The sequence below is a fragment of the Adiantum capillus-veneris genome, chromosome 3 (genome assembly GCF_014529385.1).
Source record: "Adiantum capillus-veneris isolate H3 chromosome 3, ASM1452938v2, whole genome shotgun sequence".
Classification (NCBI taxonomy): Eukaryota; Viridiplantae; Streptophyta; class Polypodiopsida; order Polypodiales; family Pteridaceae; genus Adiantum; species Adiantum capillus-veneris.
In genome coordinates, this window is record NC_140933.1 from 50,578,558 (window position 1) to 50,586,204 (window position 7,647).

A 7,647-nucleotide genomic window follows, 5' to 3' on the forward strand; every position below is an offset into this window, starting at 1 on the left:
TTGTAGATGGTCCCACCTTCAAATCTAGAATCTATGGGTGGGATAACTCTAAACTTGGGTTTTTTTAGCACTCGGATACACAATGCTTTTTCCCTAAAGAACTTGAAAAGCCTATGTATGATAAATTTTAGAGGCAAATGTACTGTATTTTGAGATTTCCACACTAAATTTCCATAAACTTTGCAAGATTTTTCACCTTCAAATCTAGAATTTTGATGTTTCTCTAACATTGTAGATTTTTGGTAAATCTCAAATTTTGAAGGTGGGATCACATTAAACCTAGAGTTTTTTTTAGCACTTGGATACATAATGCTTTTCCCAAAAACTTAAAAGACGTACATACGGTAAATTTTAAAGGGAAATTTGCTGCATTTGCTAAAACTTTGAAGGTTTTCTCACCTTCAAATTAAAATTTAGAGGTAAATCTCAAAATTTGTGGACACTAAAACTAGGTTTTTGTTACAAAATTTGTCTAAACTTTATAGGTAATCTAGAATTCAGAGGTATATCTTTAAATTTGTAGGTGGGGGTACACTAAACCTAGGTTTTTTTAGCACTTCGATACACAATGTTTTTTCTTGAATTTTAGAGGCAAATTTATCTTACTTGAAGGTTTTCACACGAAATTTTCTTAAACTTTGTAGATTTTTTATTCTCACCTTCAATCTATAATTTGGAGGTTTCTCTAATCTAATCTAATCACCATCTCTACTTTATTAGAGCCAAAATGTTTGCTAGATTCCTTGAGACTCCCTTTTGTCTCTATAATCTGAAGACAAAGACACCTAGTAGGAGCCACAATCGACACGAACATTGGCGTTCATATCCAAGATTGTTCTGCAGTAACCATCTTGCCATCGATGCGTCCTTGTTCTCAACGTGACCCATTAGCTATATAAAGAAAGGTTTGACTTTCTCCTCAACTATTGCCTAGCCGCATGGCCTGTCTCCATTTTGAGCTATGCATGCCTTCACTAGCGCATCCTTCGCTCCCTTCACCAACACATCCTCTGTAATGCGAATGGCCTATGAACTTTGAGAGTAGCGGAATTAGGAAATTAGGTGAAGAATTTTTGAGAGATTACTTTGTGAGCATAGCGGGTGAACTTAATTGATGGTATCAACATAAGATACCGTCGGATAATCTTATCATGTCGTAGTACCTTGTCTTCATGCCAAAGTATAGATTTGGGTTGTAGTACCTCTTCTTGATCTTCGATTTCGGGAGGGTCTTCAATAATTAGTTCATTTGGAGGCTCTCCTTTGTAGGGCTTGAGTAGGTTCACATGGAAATCATTGTGTATGAGCCAATGGTTAGGCAACTTGAGTTGATAAGCCACCTATTGATTGGCTTCAAAATTTGAAAAGGACCATAGTATCTTTTTGCTAGTTTAGCATAATACTTTTGATGGCCCGTAGGATTTTTGCCCGTCGTTTGCCTCAATCGAGCCTTAGGAAACTTAAGTAAGACCCAATCATTTTCTTTGAATGTTAAGGCCCTTCTGTGCTTGTCAGCAGCAACTTTTTGCCTTAGTTGGGAGATGGATATAGCCTCCTTAATCTTTTGAAAAGATGCTTTCAGGTCACGGCTATACTCATCGGCAACGAAAATCTTCCCATGTACTTTAAGTAGCAAGGGACTTTTAGGTCTTCCCTCTATGATTTCAAAAGGTGCTTTTCCCGTAGAAGTATGGATAGTATTATTATATGCATACTCTACAAGAGGTAAGTACTTTTCCCATTGTGAGTGTTGATCTACTTCTTTAACATAGGTCTTTAGTAGATCAAGAATCGTAAGATTGGCTATCTCACTTTGGCCATCCGTTTGTGGGTGATAGGCCAAAGAGAAATTCAATCTTGTACTTAAATTTTCAAAGAGACCTTTCCAAAATTACCTGTCATTCTAGGATCTCTATCTGACACGATGGATGTTGGCAATCCATGGTGTTTGAAAATCTGTGATATAAAGAGAGTTTCCATTTGGTGTGCCTTAATAGTCTTCTTGACAGGGATAAAGTGTGCTTGCTTGCTAAACCTGTCAACTATTGTCCATATTCCCATATTCCCATGGATAGATTTTGGTAATCCAAAGATAAAATCCATGGATATACTCTCCCATGGTGAATTAGGAATTGGCAATGGCTGGAGTAATCCAGGTTGCTTCCCTCTATCATACTTGGTCTTTTGGCATACCACACACTTTGAAACATACTCTTGTATGTCCACTTCCATGGTAGGCGAATAAAAGTACGTCTCTACTCCTCAAAGAGTAGGTTGAATGCCTCTATGCCCCGCATAGGGAGGAGCATGGGATTCATACATGACTTTCTCACGAAGGGAGTGGGTAACACATAGCCTATTGTCATGGAGAAGATAACCATCTTGCAAGGTGAATGGTTCCTCTTTCTTTCCCAAAGCAAGGGCTGACATTATGCCTTTAAGGTCAAGTTCAGTAGCATACTTATCTATCATGTAAGATAGATCATTGTTAGTTGCTATCGACACATCATTAAATTTTGGTTGTCGTGAAAGTGCATCAGCCACTTGATTGTGCTTACCAGCAATGTGAGCAATGTGGAAATTAAATTGTGAAAGAAAATTTTTCCACCTCATTTGTTTGTCGAAAAGCTTTGTTTGAGTCATGAAGTACTTGAGACTTTGATGGTCTGTTCGTAAGATGAATGGAGTCCCCACTAGATAGTGCTTCCATGTGTCTAGGACATGTAGAACAGCTAACAGCTCTTTCTCAGAAATTCCTAAGACCCGTTCATCCGTGTTGAGCCTTCGGCTCTTATATGCTATGGCATGCCCTTCTTGAAGCAAGACTACTCCAAAGCAATCACCACAAGCATCACATTGGACCTCAAATGGCTTTGAGAGATCCGGAAGCATAAGGACTGGTTGGGAGATAATCTTCTCTTTGAGCTTGTCAAAAGCACTTTGCTCCTTAGCAGTCCATGAATACTTAACGTTTTTCTTTGTTAAGTCATGTAATGGTCCTGCTATTTGAGAGAATTTTGCTATGAAGCGTCTATAGTATGCACACATACCAATAAAGCTTCTTAGCTCATGTAGATTCCTTGGATTAGTAGGCCATGCTTTTATTACCTCCAACTTTAATGGATCCATACGGATACCATCTCGAGAGATAATATGACCTAAGTATTGAATCTCTTGAAGGAAAAATTCGCTTTTCTTTTGATTGAGGAAAAGCTTATTCTCCCTTAATGCTTGAAAAATCACTTGGAGATGTTGCTTGTGTTCCTCCAAGGAATTGGAGTAGATGATGATATCATCAAAGAACATTCCAGTGAATTTGCAATAGGGTCTAAAATTTTTCTCCATTAATTGATTGAATGTAGCTGGTGCATTAGTCAAGCCAAAAGGCATGACTAGATATTCATAAAGGCCAAACGTTGTACGAAACGCGGTCTTTAGGATATCTTCATTCACTATCCTTATTTGATGGTAGCCACTAAACGCGGTCTTTAGGATATCTTCATTCACTATCTTTTAAGGTCAATCCTACTGAAGTAGGTAGAACCTTGTAGCTTATCAAACAAATCTTCTATCCGAGGTACGGGAAATCTGTTTTTGATAGTGATATAGTTTAGTGCGCAATAGTCCACGCACATGCGGTATGTACCATATTTCTTTTGCACTAAAAGGACTGGAGTGAAAAATGGAGAGGAGCTAGGCCTCACCATTCCTTTGTATACCAAATCTTGTACTTGCCTCATGATCCTCTTGTTGAGCTTGGGAAACTCGATAGGGAGGTTTGTTAGGCTGTGAGCTTCCTACTAGGAGCTCAATTCGATGGTCATCATCCCCTCGTTTTGGAGGTAAGTCCATAGGGATATCATCGATGAACACATCTTGGAATACTTTTAGAAACTCTTCTTGATTCCTACCATTCACCTTTGATGAAACATTAGGACCTTTTAGGGATTCTTTGAGAAAAATCACGTATGCAGAAACTGAGCTTTTCATTTATTTATCAAGGGCTAGAGGATTTACAAGTGGTATAGTATGACCAGACTCATTAGCATCTATATACATATTCTTTCCCGTCTAGGTGAAGTAGATTCTCCTTTCAAGGAGCTTCATGCTGGTAGCCATGCGGTTGAACCATGGTACCCCTAGGATAGCATCCTCATGTTGGAGAGGAGAGATAAAGAAGTCTTCTTTGTTGACATAGCTTTGGACGTGAAGCCTCAACTTCCCAATCAAGGGAGTAATGGAGGCTTGCTGTCCCTTGAAAGCAGCATCGACAGTTACAACATCTCCCATCTTAAAATCTTGAATGCCCAACTTGGTGGCCAACTCCATTGATATGAAGTTGAGGGTAGAACCAGGGTCAAACAAGATGAAGGCATCATGCTCTGTTACCTTTCCCCAAGCATAGGAGAGAGGTGATCCTTTGCAATGAGTATCCTCTTTTGGAGCTTCGATAGTGGAAGCGCTAGGAGTCTCATTGCGAGCATTTCTTTTGGGGCAAGAACGATAGCCATGTCCTTGCTCCCCACACTTAAAACATTTGTGATCCTTGCGAAAAGTTTCAAGCTCTTCAGGAGAGAGTTTATTTTTACCTTTGTAAACTCCTTTCTCCTTGGACCAATTGTTGTTGTTGTTGTTGGAAACGCATAGGTTTGACATTTCGTCTAGCCCCTTGTTGGAAATTGATACGTGAAGCAACCATGGTATGGTGGATTACTTCGCTGATAGAGTCAAGCCATTGAAAGTTGACATAATTGGCCATCTCTTCAGGTAATTCCGCACAAAATTGTTGTTTTTGCTCAGCAAAGTCTATCTTTTGAAAAACAGTAGCCTTGAGGTGTAAATCCCAAAACTTGTCCACATATTTGTGGATAGACTCATGAGAGAGAAGCCTTAAACTCCACCATTCGGTGAGCACTTTGTCTTTGCATCGCTTGCAAGGAATTGCTTCATGATGGAAACTCGTAGAGTTTTCTATGTCTTTGGGGCTTCGTCATTGCCATGAAGGCTAGCCCACCATTGACGAGCCGAATTTTGGAAGTGCATAGCTACATGGCGTAGCTTGGAGGACTCCGTGAAGCCCTCGTCTCCAAAGGCCGCATCAAATTGTTGGATGATGGCCAATACTTTGTCGGTAGCACCAAAGGTTCCATCATAGGTGAGAAAAGAGATACTCTTTCCTCCCTCTTTGAACTTCTTGAGCTTTTGTGACCTTCGCCATGCAGGGTAAGATTTGTGATGTCCTCCCCTCTTACATTCTCTAAGAGAATAGCATTTGTATTATAGTTTCTCCAATCAAGAGAGACTTGGTACAATACACTCTTTGTGTTCCTTGTGACCTATGTGATGCAATGAAGATGGAAAGCTTCATGCATCACAAGCATAACATAAACTTGTAGAAAGCATTAACTATCCCAAGCCTCAGTCCCAGGGCCTCAAACACTTTCAAAGGTGGAGAGAGCTAGCGGGAAATGAGGGTAGGCAAGAGGAAGAAGAAACATTCCATAGGAGAAAGAAATAGATCCTCACTTATCATTAGTCTTCTTGCTAGCATACATAATAGCATAGTAATGGAGATGGAGAAGATGACAAGCTTACACATTGAAGCATGGCTCTTGGTTGGATTTGCATTCCATAGCCAAGAGAGTTGATGTAGGCTCTCACTTCTCACAAACTTGGAGAAGGAGGTGGTGTTCCTCAACTTTCACCAATTGAGAATGCCCTTGCAAATGAGTGTGTGTGTGGAGTATATCCCCCTAGCACCCCCCCTCCTTGCTTTGGGCGAGTGGTGACTTTTCTACATGCTTCGAGGTCATTGGACCCCTCCCCCCCTAGCCAATCACATGCAGCATGCAGTCAAGTACATGGGTAGTCTTTTGACAAGTGTCCTCCTTACCCCTTATTAGAGAGAGAGAGCTTGAAAATATCTAGATATTTGTTGGATGGAAGTAGAATCTCATTGGACCCCTCTTTAGCCCAACAAATAGCATTCAAGCACACCATGTGGTTAAGCTTAGTGAGAGTCTAACATGTGTCCCATGTGTCCTTTTAGAAAAAGGGTGCCCCTTGGGTGAGTGGAAGGTTAGGTCAAAGATTCCCCTAACTTTGGGATTTTTATGCATAGGAAGCTTCTCAAGCAGCTTCCTCATTAAATGTGTAGGGTCTCTTTTTGACTCAAGCATCTTACCCCCCATGCATAGGAAGCTTCTCAAGCAACTTCCTCATTAAGTGTGCAGGGTCAATTTTTGACTCAAGCATCTTACCCCCCATGCATAGGAAGCTTCTCAAGCAACTTCCTCATTAAGTGTGAAAAGTACCTCAAGTACCTTAGTCATCAAGCATGACAAGCACCTTAGGTGGAGTTCCCACCTCAAGCTCTTAGCTTGCCTAAGGTCAAAGGCAAGTTTAGGTCGGGTTCCCACCTCAAGCACAACCCTAGCTTTCTTAAGGTCAAAGACAAGTTTAGGTCGGGTTCCCATCTCAAGCTCAGCCTTAGCTTTGCTTAAGGTCAAAGGACTTTTAACACTAACCATTGGAGGTCTTTAATGAAGCTAACCCTAAGGTCTTTTAAGCTCAATTAGTTAACCTTGCTCTTTGACAGACCATCTCTCATTTGGGCCCCTTTACCATTGGCCCTGTGTTGAGATAGATCCGTAAGCACATGTCTATATTTTAACCCTTGTTTCGTTTATTATCCCACATTAAATGATCAGTTTAATATGAGAAAATGATTTGGGTTGGTTAGATATTAGATATTTAATGACATCCTCCCCTTATAATTAAGTCTTGAATATCACTTCATTCTTAAAAGTGAAATGTAATCGGGTCAGATTTCTCTAAAAAAAGACTCAAGCCAAATTGTATCGCTTTGTAGGTTTTCTCATCTTCAGATTAGAATTAGAAGTAAATCTCAAAAATTGTGGGTGGGATTACACTAAACCAAGGTTTTTCTAAACTTTGTAGGTTTTGAGGTTTCTCTGAACTTTGTCGATTTTCTCATCTTCAAATTAAAATTTAGTAGTAAATCTCAAAATCTGTATGTGGGATTACACTAAACCAAGCTTGTTTTTTAGCATTTGGAAACACGATGCTTTTTCCAAAACTTGGAAAACCTCCATATGAGAAATTTTAGAGGAAAATTTACTATTTTGAAGGTTTTTCACTAAATTTCTATCAACTTTGTAGGTTTTCTCACCTTCAAATCAGAATTTGGAGGTTTCTCTATACTTATAAGCTTTCTCATCTTCAAATTAGAATTTAGAGGTAAATCTCAAAATTTGTAGGTGGGGTTACTCTAGGCCAAGGTTTTTCTAAACTTGTAGGTTTTGAGGTTTCTCTAAACCTTGTAGGTTTTCTCATCTTCAAATTAGCATTTAGAAGTAAATCTCAAGATTTGTATGCGGGATTACACTAAATCAAGGTTTTTTTTAGCGCTTGGATACACAATGCTTTTCCCAAAAAACTTGGAAAACTTGCATATGAGAATTTTTAGAGGCAAATTTACTATCTTTAAAAGTTTTACATTGAATTCTCTAAAGTTTTTTTGCTTTTTTCACCAACAAATGTATGATTTAAAGAGGTGAATCTCAAATTTTTGGTAACACTAAATTCATATACACAATGCTTTTATTATATTTAAAGGTTTTACAT